This window comes from Neopelma chrysocephalum, unplaced genomic scaffold, assembly GCF_003984885.1.
Source record: "Neopelma chrysocephalum unplaced genomic scaffold, ASM398488v2 Primary Assembly neopelma1_86, whole genome shotgun sequence".
NCBI classification, from domain to species: domain Eukaryota; kingdom Metazoa; phylum Chordata; class Aves; order Passeriformes; family Pipridae; genus Neopelma; species Neopelma chrysocephalum.
Genome location: NW_020897748.1, coordinates 6,130,059 through 6,139,521, shown reverse-complemented (window position 1 = coordinate 6,139,521; position 9,463 = coordinate 6,130,059).

Below are 9,463 nucleotides of genomic sequence, written 5' to 3'. Positions count from 1 at the left end.
TACACCCATCCAGGGATGAATTGGTCCCAGCCGTTCTAACCAGGACAACATAGTATATTAATAAAGCAATTTGGATCCCTCTCCCTAGTCTTAAAGAGAGCATCAAAATAGGCAAGTAGTTCCCCATCTGTGGAAATATGAACAGGTTCAGATACAACATCCACGTGAATACATCAAACAACATGGTGATCGGGGAGTTTCTATATCCAAATAGACAAATGCTTAAAATAAAATTGTGATTCTGACTTCTCTCTCTCTGCCCCATGTTGGGCGCCAAAAATGTGCTGGTTTAAAGGTAAACCGGAAGGGGAAATGAACCCAACTCAAAAGAGAGATTATAAGTCAGAATAACAATTTAATAAAATAATACAGTAAATACGATTATACAGACAAACAATTGGTTTTAACCCACAAAACCCAAATGTATAACCCAGCACTCTGGGGCATGAGCAGAGCGGTATTTGTTGGGCCCCCTGAGTCCAAAGTAAAAGGAGAGGGAAAAACCTGTTGGTGAGAGTGCTGTTGCAGTCTGGTCAAGAGTGGTGATTGCAGTCCGGTCTAGAGTGGTGGTTGCAGTCTGGTCTAGAGTGGTGGTCACAGTCCTTCTCTGGATCCCACGAGTGGTTAAAAAAGTCCCAAGACTCCAAGATTATATATATCCTCTGGTTGAGGCAGGAATGCTCAGTACCTCCCTCAGGGCGGAGAGTTCCACAATGGGTGTGAGGACAGGAGCATCTTCCTATTTTGCAAGCTTTTTAACACCCAGTTTATAGCCTGAGGAGTCAGGCGTGCTCTGGGCAGATGGTGTAAATGGTCTATTGATAACAGTTTCTGGGAAATGGCATGGAAGGCTATAGAATACACAGTTTTGGGTTACATCCATACAGTGATGAACTGGTCCCAGCTGTTCTAACTAGGACAGGAAGGGCCTTCTGAGAGACCAGGAAGGGCAGGCAATTGCTTGGACTCCTCTTCAATCACCGTGGCTACACCAAAAGCCCACCGGTACCCCTTTGGATCCTTGAAGTATCCTCTTCTTAGGTAGTCCATACCAAGAATGCAAGGGGCTTCTGGCCCCATCACAATGGAATGCTTTTCCCATTGGTCTCCTGTCAAACTCATGTCAGCCTCTACCACTCACAACTCTCGAGACCTTCCCGTCACTCCAGAAATAGAAACAGTTTCTGTACTCTTATGCTCCAATGGCATTAAAGTACACTGGGCACCAGTGTCTATCAAAGCCCGGTATCTCTGAGGATCCGATGTGCCAGGCCATCGAACCCACACAGCCCAGTAAACCTGATTATCTTCCTGGTCCCTTTCCTTCTCCTGGCAGAAGGCAGGGCCCCTCTACTGGTCTTGATCAGAGCATTCGTCATCGGACTTTGACTTTGGTTTCTTAGAGGCCTTTTTGTCATCGTCGAAGCGGACCTCCATCTTCTTGTGTTTCGGCGATCGCAGTTTCTTTTCTAAGAAGTCTGTATCTACCACATAGACAACTTTCTTGCCAGTGTCCTTTTGTTTCAGCTCCCTTACTCTAGCTTCGAGCTTGGAAGTGGGTTCACCATCCCACTTCTTCATGTTTTCTCCCTTGCTACATAGGTATGCCCATAGTTGGTTACATGACCGGCACTTAGGGTTTTCTTTCCTTCGACATGCGAATGATGGAGATCGTGAGCAAGACCGAGACCAAGATCGAGGTCTAGGTCAAGGTTGTCTTTGTCAATCCCGCCGTGATCGTTCCATTGGCCTTCCTCTGTAATCTCTATAACGTCTGTCATCTCTGTCTCTAGGGTCGTCCTCATATCTGGAGTATTCGTAATCTCTCTCCATTCTTTCCCTATCATAGGTGGGTCCATATAGGGGATTGAAGGAGTCTTCCAGGTTTTCCGCCATGCTCCTTATCCAAGAACACATGGTGTCCACGCTTGGTTCATCCATCTTTGGATGATATGTGGTTATCAAGCAGTAGGTATATGGTTTAGGGGCACCTTTAATTACCTTTTTCCACATCGGCTGCATGCAGGGAACACTCTGGAACTTGGATGTCATAACAGTCTGGATCAGAATAGATGATCTCCAGCATGACCAATTCCTGTAGGTATTGGATGCCTTCTTCCGCAGTATTCCACTTTCTTGGAGAGTTCGTCAGATACTCCTTAAATGGGTATCTTTCCCTCACAGCATGGAGGATTCGGAGCCAAAGACTGGACTCCATTCTCTCTTTTCCTGTTTCTTGTTCTATCACATGATCTTGGGCAATGGATCCCAATTGTTGTGCTTCATGACCTTCAATCACATGACTATTAGCCCCATTGTCCCAGCATCGCACCAGCCAGGTGAGGATTCGTTCATCAGGCAAGCGGATGTAATGTCTTTGTAAATCTCGAATCTCTCTTGGGGTCAGCGATCGCGTAATTTCACTCTCTCGCATTATTTCCTGTCCATCTCTCCCGTGTAGAATCTTTTCCACTTCCCTTTTTACTCTTCCGCTCTTCCACGGAACCGCTCCCACCTCCTCTCTGTATCTCTCACGTGGAAGTAGGAACTGAGCGTGCCACAGGGATGGGCTTCTACATCGTTCACGCTGTGGGGATGAGCTTCTACGTCATTCACGCCATGGAGATGGACTCCTGTGTCGTTCCCCATACCTAGTGGGTGGAGGTAGCGAGTAGTCTTTCGAGTGCTGAGATAAGAGCCTCATCCAATCATCCATGCCTCCAAGAGAAGGTTGGGTTTGGAGGGGTAGGGATAATTCTCCTTCAGGTTGAGGGAAATGCTTTGGCCCCTTCTTTGCGTCTTCAAAAACACTGAATGTGTAGTCAGGATATAAATCGTCAAGTGACAATATGCCACGGGTCATTTGTACTGTCTTTGACTTTTTTTCTCTTGATACCGCTCTACTTTCCTTTGGACACACCCCTAGTTCCTTTGGGTGCACCCCTTCTCTTGCAGCTGTTTCTTCCTCTCTGGCAGCTGCTTCTTCCTCTATTGTGGCCACTCCTTCTTCTCTTGCAGTCGCTCCTTCCTCTGTCACAGCCGCTTCTTCCTCACTCACAGCTGCTCCTTCATCCGTTGCTGCTGCTCCTTCGTCTATTGCTGCCGCTCCTTCGTCTGCTACTTCCTATGTGGAAGTAGGGATAGGTCCTTCTGCTCCTTCTTCTTCTTCTCTTTCTTTTTCTTCCATGTGTTCCAGTCATGGAGATGGGTCTGTAGGTTCTGCAATCTCCCTCGTCCACGTCTTCTTTTTCTTTATAGGGGCAACAATGACTTTCCGGTTTTTAACTTGAGTCCCAGTTCTAGTGGACTTAGTAGAAACAGCATTGACTTTAAACTGTGTTATGGCCTTGCTTCCTGTAGACTCAACAGGAACATCACTGGTCTCGGGTGGCATAGTTTGAGCTCCTGTCCCGGCCTTAACCTTTTGAAAGTGGTCTACGGCAGCCCGATAAGAACTAGCCCCAACACAAAGCGGAGAATCGCATATTCGGATCCTCATAGGAAAAACACCCTTCTGTTAAACAGTGGGCCATCTCACCAGAATCAAACATTTGTTCTGGCGTGAACTCCCAATTAATGGGAAGTGACACATGCCCTACTAATTTACCGAAATCTACCCAGGCTCCATGCCACCCAGGGACTGGCCTGTCCACAGCCCTTTCCAAAGTTCCAGTGAGTCCTTTTGAGGTGTGATCTTTCTTACAACAAGGGGACCAATGCAGCACTACCTTTCCAATTTTAAGTAGCATTTTTGCTGCCTTCACCACTAGTATCATTGTCGCTAAACAATTTAGGTATGGGTTAGAGCTTATCTTAGGAGTCTTTGCTATCAAACCTTTCTCACTGTTGGAATGGACATGACACTGAAATCCACTAGAAAGGTTTATTGAAGAGAATAGAAGAAGAAAAAGAAACTTGTACTTTTACAGCTCCTTTATACATTTCTTAGGCACACATATTCTTTACAGATAGGGTAATTTCAAACACAGCAACACAATCTCATGGTTGATAGGTTGACTCTCAGTCTTACTTTCCCACAGTCTCTCTGCACTTCTCTTCCGTTATCTTTTTATGTTTGCATCTTGCTCAGTTACTTTATCCAAAACAAGTTCTTGTTTCTCACGGACAGCTTTCCTCCTGGTGCTTTTCCCTTCTTTCAGGGTACATTGATATGTTGTCAGGGCTAATGCCTTCATTCTCAATCACATTCTCATTCCATGTCAGGGTCTCGGTCCAGCCAAAATTCCCCACAAACCTTGAATGCCACCATTAAGGAAACCAGCTGTGGATGTCGAAATTAAGGAAAGGAAGCAATTCGTTCCATCCATCTGAATGGTCCCTTATAGGATATCCCAGGACAGGTGCAAAACCAGCTAGAATCATGAAAAAAAGTTAGTAAAAAGGCCATTGTATACACAATTCTAACTATCTCTCCTATGGTAAAGCAATATTTACATTGGATCAAGTCTCCTCTCCCTCCAATAAAAGTCCAGAAGGGAAGAAGGAAAGATCCTTTCCATGTTCAGGGCAGCAGTGTCTCTCCTCTTCAATGCAGCAGTCGTAGTTGGAGTTGTTGTAGCTGGATATCTCTCTCTCTCTCTCTCTCCATTATACACAAGGAGGTCTCCTCTCACCACTCTCAACCCTTCGGCTCCAATCGAAGGTCTCTCTCCCATGGGCTGCAAAGCAGGGACAAAACTCGCTTCACCACGGTCATATCACGAAGTGCAGGGCATCCCATGAAAGTCCCTTCCTCAGGGGATTCAGACTCCTCCTGAGTCAGAACATTTAGGGCAGCTCTCAGTTCAGTCTTTGCCCCAAGCGTCCTATCAGAGCTCCTTTGCTCTGTCTCAACTGCCAGCGTGGCAGCAGTGGGGGGGCAAGGTCACTTCCCCCGCATTCCATCTGGCCGTCCCGGTTCAGCTTCCAGGACGTCTTTGAGCTTCTTAGCTCCTCTCTCTCTCTGCTGCATGCTGCATTTTAGGACTCCCATCAAGTAGAAGTCCAAAATATCCCCGTACAGGCCACCAAAAAAAATGTGTGAGTTTCGAGCTGGCTCTCCGCCAAATTGTCGAGACCCAGCGAAAAAGCCTACTCCCTAGAGAGAGAAGAAAAAAACCCGAACAGCGAAAGCTATAGCAAAAATATATATTTACGATTATATATACAATTTGAATATATTGTACACACGATAGGGAGCTCCCGAGGGGGAAAAAAGGGAAAAGGGAAGGGGAAACAGGGATAAAAAAACCCCACTAAAACAAATATCCTCCAAATATACACCGTTACTATAAAGCTAGCGAGTAAATTTAAAAACCTAATTAAATACTTCCCTGAACGAGACAGCAGAACTGTGCAAAGCACCAACCAACTCCCTCATGCCTCCCGAAGGGAACAGGGATAACAGCAGGTGGGAGCAGACAGGCCCTGGCCTATACAAGCAAAGACCGTCTGCAGAGAGACCTGTTGCCTTCAGCCATCGGAAGAGAGAAGAAAGTGAGCTCTCTTATCTGCGCCTTTTTATATGCTGTGTTACGGAAAGGGATGATATGAAATACTTCCTTAGATTTCTGACCCCGTTGCTAAGGAAGGCCTAAAAAATCCAAAAAACCAACCCACTACATGTGTGCAGTTTCAACAACCTGAATAAGTTAATTTTATAGTTTAGAAAGCAACTACATTACTGTGCATGCCCTGCTGTCACTCAGAGCAGTGCTTTTATGACTAACAGCATAACCAAAGAGAGAGGCAGCAATCTTCTTTAGTACACAGTCTACAGTATGAAGACTTGTAGTCAAAGCTGTCTGAATTTCAGGCATTAATAAATCCTTCTAACTTGCTGTTTCTTTAGTGCCACTGAGGCAAGATGTGCACATGTTCAGGTCTTGTGTATTTAAAAACTGACATAAATAGCTCTTCGTAAAAGTGCTTTTTTCTGGAAAAAAAACAAAAACAAAAAACAAAACCAAAAAAAAAAACCCTCCAAAACAAAACAAACAAACCCCAAAAACATTCATAGGAAGAGTTACGTCCAAGTCTTTACATGTTTTAAGTCTCTATATTCTAGTAAATGACAGTCATTGAGACTATTCAGGCCACTATAGCAGTCTCACCAACTCACAACATTGCACATCTCAGGAAGCCATATTTAACAATCTGGAACAGTAAACCAGTAGCTATAATTTGGGAAGACCTTCACTGACACTAAATATTTGGTGGTCAATTCACTTACATCAGTGTGTTTAATACTTATGTGTATTAAAACTGTAGGTAGAAAGATAGAATCCTGTTATTCTCTTGTGTTCTAAATAAGCAAGCTGTGTCTGTGCTGTGTGTGACACTACTGCAGCATTCACACTAATTTTGAAGCTTTTGGCGATACCAGATTTCATGCTATTAGATTCAGTGCTTTTCTGTGTACCGTAACTATGTGGTTCTGTGATGTTACATTATTACTTTACCTAATGTGAAAGAAGAAAATTTCTTCAAAATTGTATAGAATTCAGATGAGCTGGATCATCTTTCCTGACTCGGAGGGCAGTAACCCAGTCTTTTCTGTTCTGACCACAGAAGAAAGCAAGTTATTAGCTCTGTGCTTTTCCCTTAATGGGATCTCTGCATTTGTTTGCTTTAGGAATTTCACCCACCTATTTGTGACTAAGTTCCTCCTAGTATGGAAAGTAGGATTTATTTAATGTTTACATAGGGAAAAGACAGCAGACCAAATGCTAAGTGATGGACATGAAACTGCATGAGAAAAAACATACTCTTGGTGGTAAAGGAAGGACTTTCTGCTGTGCAGTCCAGCTCAGGAGAGTCTGAACTTCCAGTGTGAAAATGTGGCAATACTTTGGGACTACCTGTTGCTGGAATGACCTGTCAGCTTGGGTTTCCTTCAGCAGCAAAGCACTTTCAGAGATAGTTTAAATGGGCACATAGTAGCTAGTAACAGCAGGTCCCTCCAGTGACTTTAAGCTTTATCCTATTCCTTTGGGTTGATAACTTCTGCACTTCAGATTTTCCTGTGCTAATGAAGCTCTCACAGGGTGGTATTGCTGAACTATTGTCATCATTTGACCTGTCTTACAACTGACTAGACTGAAAGTAAATAGCCCATTATGTTAATGTTTCATCTACTTCTAGCTTTTTCAGTCTCATACATTACACAGCTCTTAATAGCACTTGGCAGAAGCAAGGGATTTTTTCTTTCTTTCCAATAGTCTGTTAATCCTTTTCACAAAAACTAAGGCTCCAAATATTTTACTAGACTTGACGTAAGTTAAAGACACTCACTTGGAAATGCTACTTCCTTAGTCATGATCATATTTTAGGATTATATGAGAGACACTGCTAACAGTGCATTACAGGAGGGCTTGGCATGGAATTACTGGTATTAGTATTCTCATACTAAATCACACTTTAATCAGTTCCATTTCCTCACAAGTGGAACTGTTACTCAAGTGGACCAGTAACCGTGCAAATTGTTGTATTTTTAATTACTTCTCCTACCACTTTGCAGCTGGTAGAGGGAGAGCAAAGACTGTGGAGCCGGGAGAGTGCAGAGAACAAGTGTGTGCAGTCTGACTGTTCCCTCAGCCCAAAAGCAGTGCTATGGCTGCACCAGCCAATTACCGTGTGAGCTGCCAGTGTGTGGCACTGCAGTTAACGTGGCATTAGAATTAAAAGGAGATTAAATCTTTATCCACAAGTAAGTGGGTACACCATGTAATAGTACCAAGCCTGGGACATTCACAAACAAAACAGAGAGCAAGCGTTAAGTAAATTATTTGAGACTGCAGGGTATTAAGGAGTTGAGCAACTCCTTATCCTATATTAAAATAGGTGGAAAAGAATAACACTAAGGATGTATTTAAAGAAATTAGTATTTTAAAGCAAGTGGTAAGTTAGTCTTTGAAAGAAAAATCAACATTCACATATTTATTCTGAAGATCCAAGAGCCCAGTTACAAATACAGATAAACTAGTTCCCTTAAACTGACTTCTCCACTTGAGAGGTCAAATTCAAGACAAAATACTGTTTCTTTCAGCATTAAAACTGCATCCCTCATTCTGCACTTTTCCCAAAGCAAGAAATGGTCAGTGCACTTTGCCAGTATGGACCATTCCAGCTAGGATTGCTTTATTTGAAGCAGGAACAGTAATTTTGGAGAGAGCTTCCAGTAGGTTTAGATGAGTTTCAACAGAAGTTGTGGAACTGAGAATGGTGCATAGGTCAGGTACAGGAGTGGCAAGGAAGAATTTTGCTCGACTTCGTAATTAGGGTGGCAGGTTGTAGTTAGTTATGATTCTAGTACTGGATTAAGAGTCTCATATGAAATAAATTCATTTAGTAGCACATATATACAAGAGTTTTATCTCAAATGTTCTAGGTGCTTTTATGAAGTTTAATGTATTCATAGACCCAGGTGGCAAACGGTTCCTGCAATATATAGAAATGGGTAGCCCTGCAATATATAGAAAGGGGTAACCTTGCAAATGAAATTTTCCATGTGCTGTCCTCTTGGATGTTTCTGGCATGGTGCTTTTCTACAACCATTTTCCTTAGAAGTGCTGGATAGTATTTACAAGGAGCAGTACTAGCCTTGCCTTTCCCCGTACTGCTGGTCAGATAGAGTATGGTAGGTCAGGGAGATTTTACCACATAGATAAATGCCTTTATAAAGACCTACAATTCTATGCAACTTTCTATTAACCGAATAAACATTGAACTGTCTTCCAGCATTATAGGTCGCTGCCAATCTATTTACATTTTCTACCTTTATATGCACAAGAAGGATAAACCAGCACTTAACAGATCTTAATCTCTATCTAGTCTGTAAAAGAAATAGTAACACTTTGTATCACTTTGAAGTACACTTTGTAAAAAGTTGAGCTAATAAAGGGTCTACACCATAATTAACGGACTTTGGTTCACTTCTTTATGTTACACAAGTTCGAGTACCCTCTTTATCAGATGAAATTTGATAAATTTGAAATTTGAAATACATTTAGGTATCAGAAATCAGGAATAAACCATAATGTCAAATCAGTGCCCTGGAGTAGGTGTGACTGCACTTTCCCTTGTAAAGTAAGCAATAAACAAAGCAGGTGCTTAGTCAAACACTATCCAGGATTTCCCTCCTGCCTCACACATGGGAGTTTCTTAATGGGATAAGCAGCCATTTGGAAGGCAAAGAGCTAGCAAAAGTTGAGAACTCCTGACTACAAGAGTACGGCACTCTGCACTGACAACAGGACAATAAACTGGCAAGAAGGAAAAATTAATTCACTGTCCCTCAACTGCAAGGATCTCATCCCTAATGCAGGTTTTCCATAGCCACTACAAGAACCCAGGTGGGATATGAACATGTAAGAAGAGCAGAACAAGAGTGGTTGGATTTGCTTAAACGTGAGCAATCTGGACATGGGGCACTCAAGCAGGAATTTGCTGCTGCAGTCCTCTG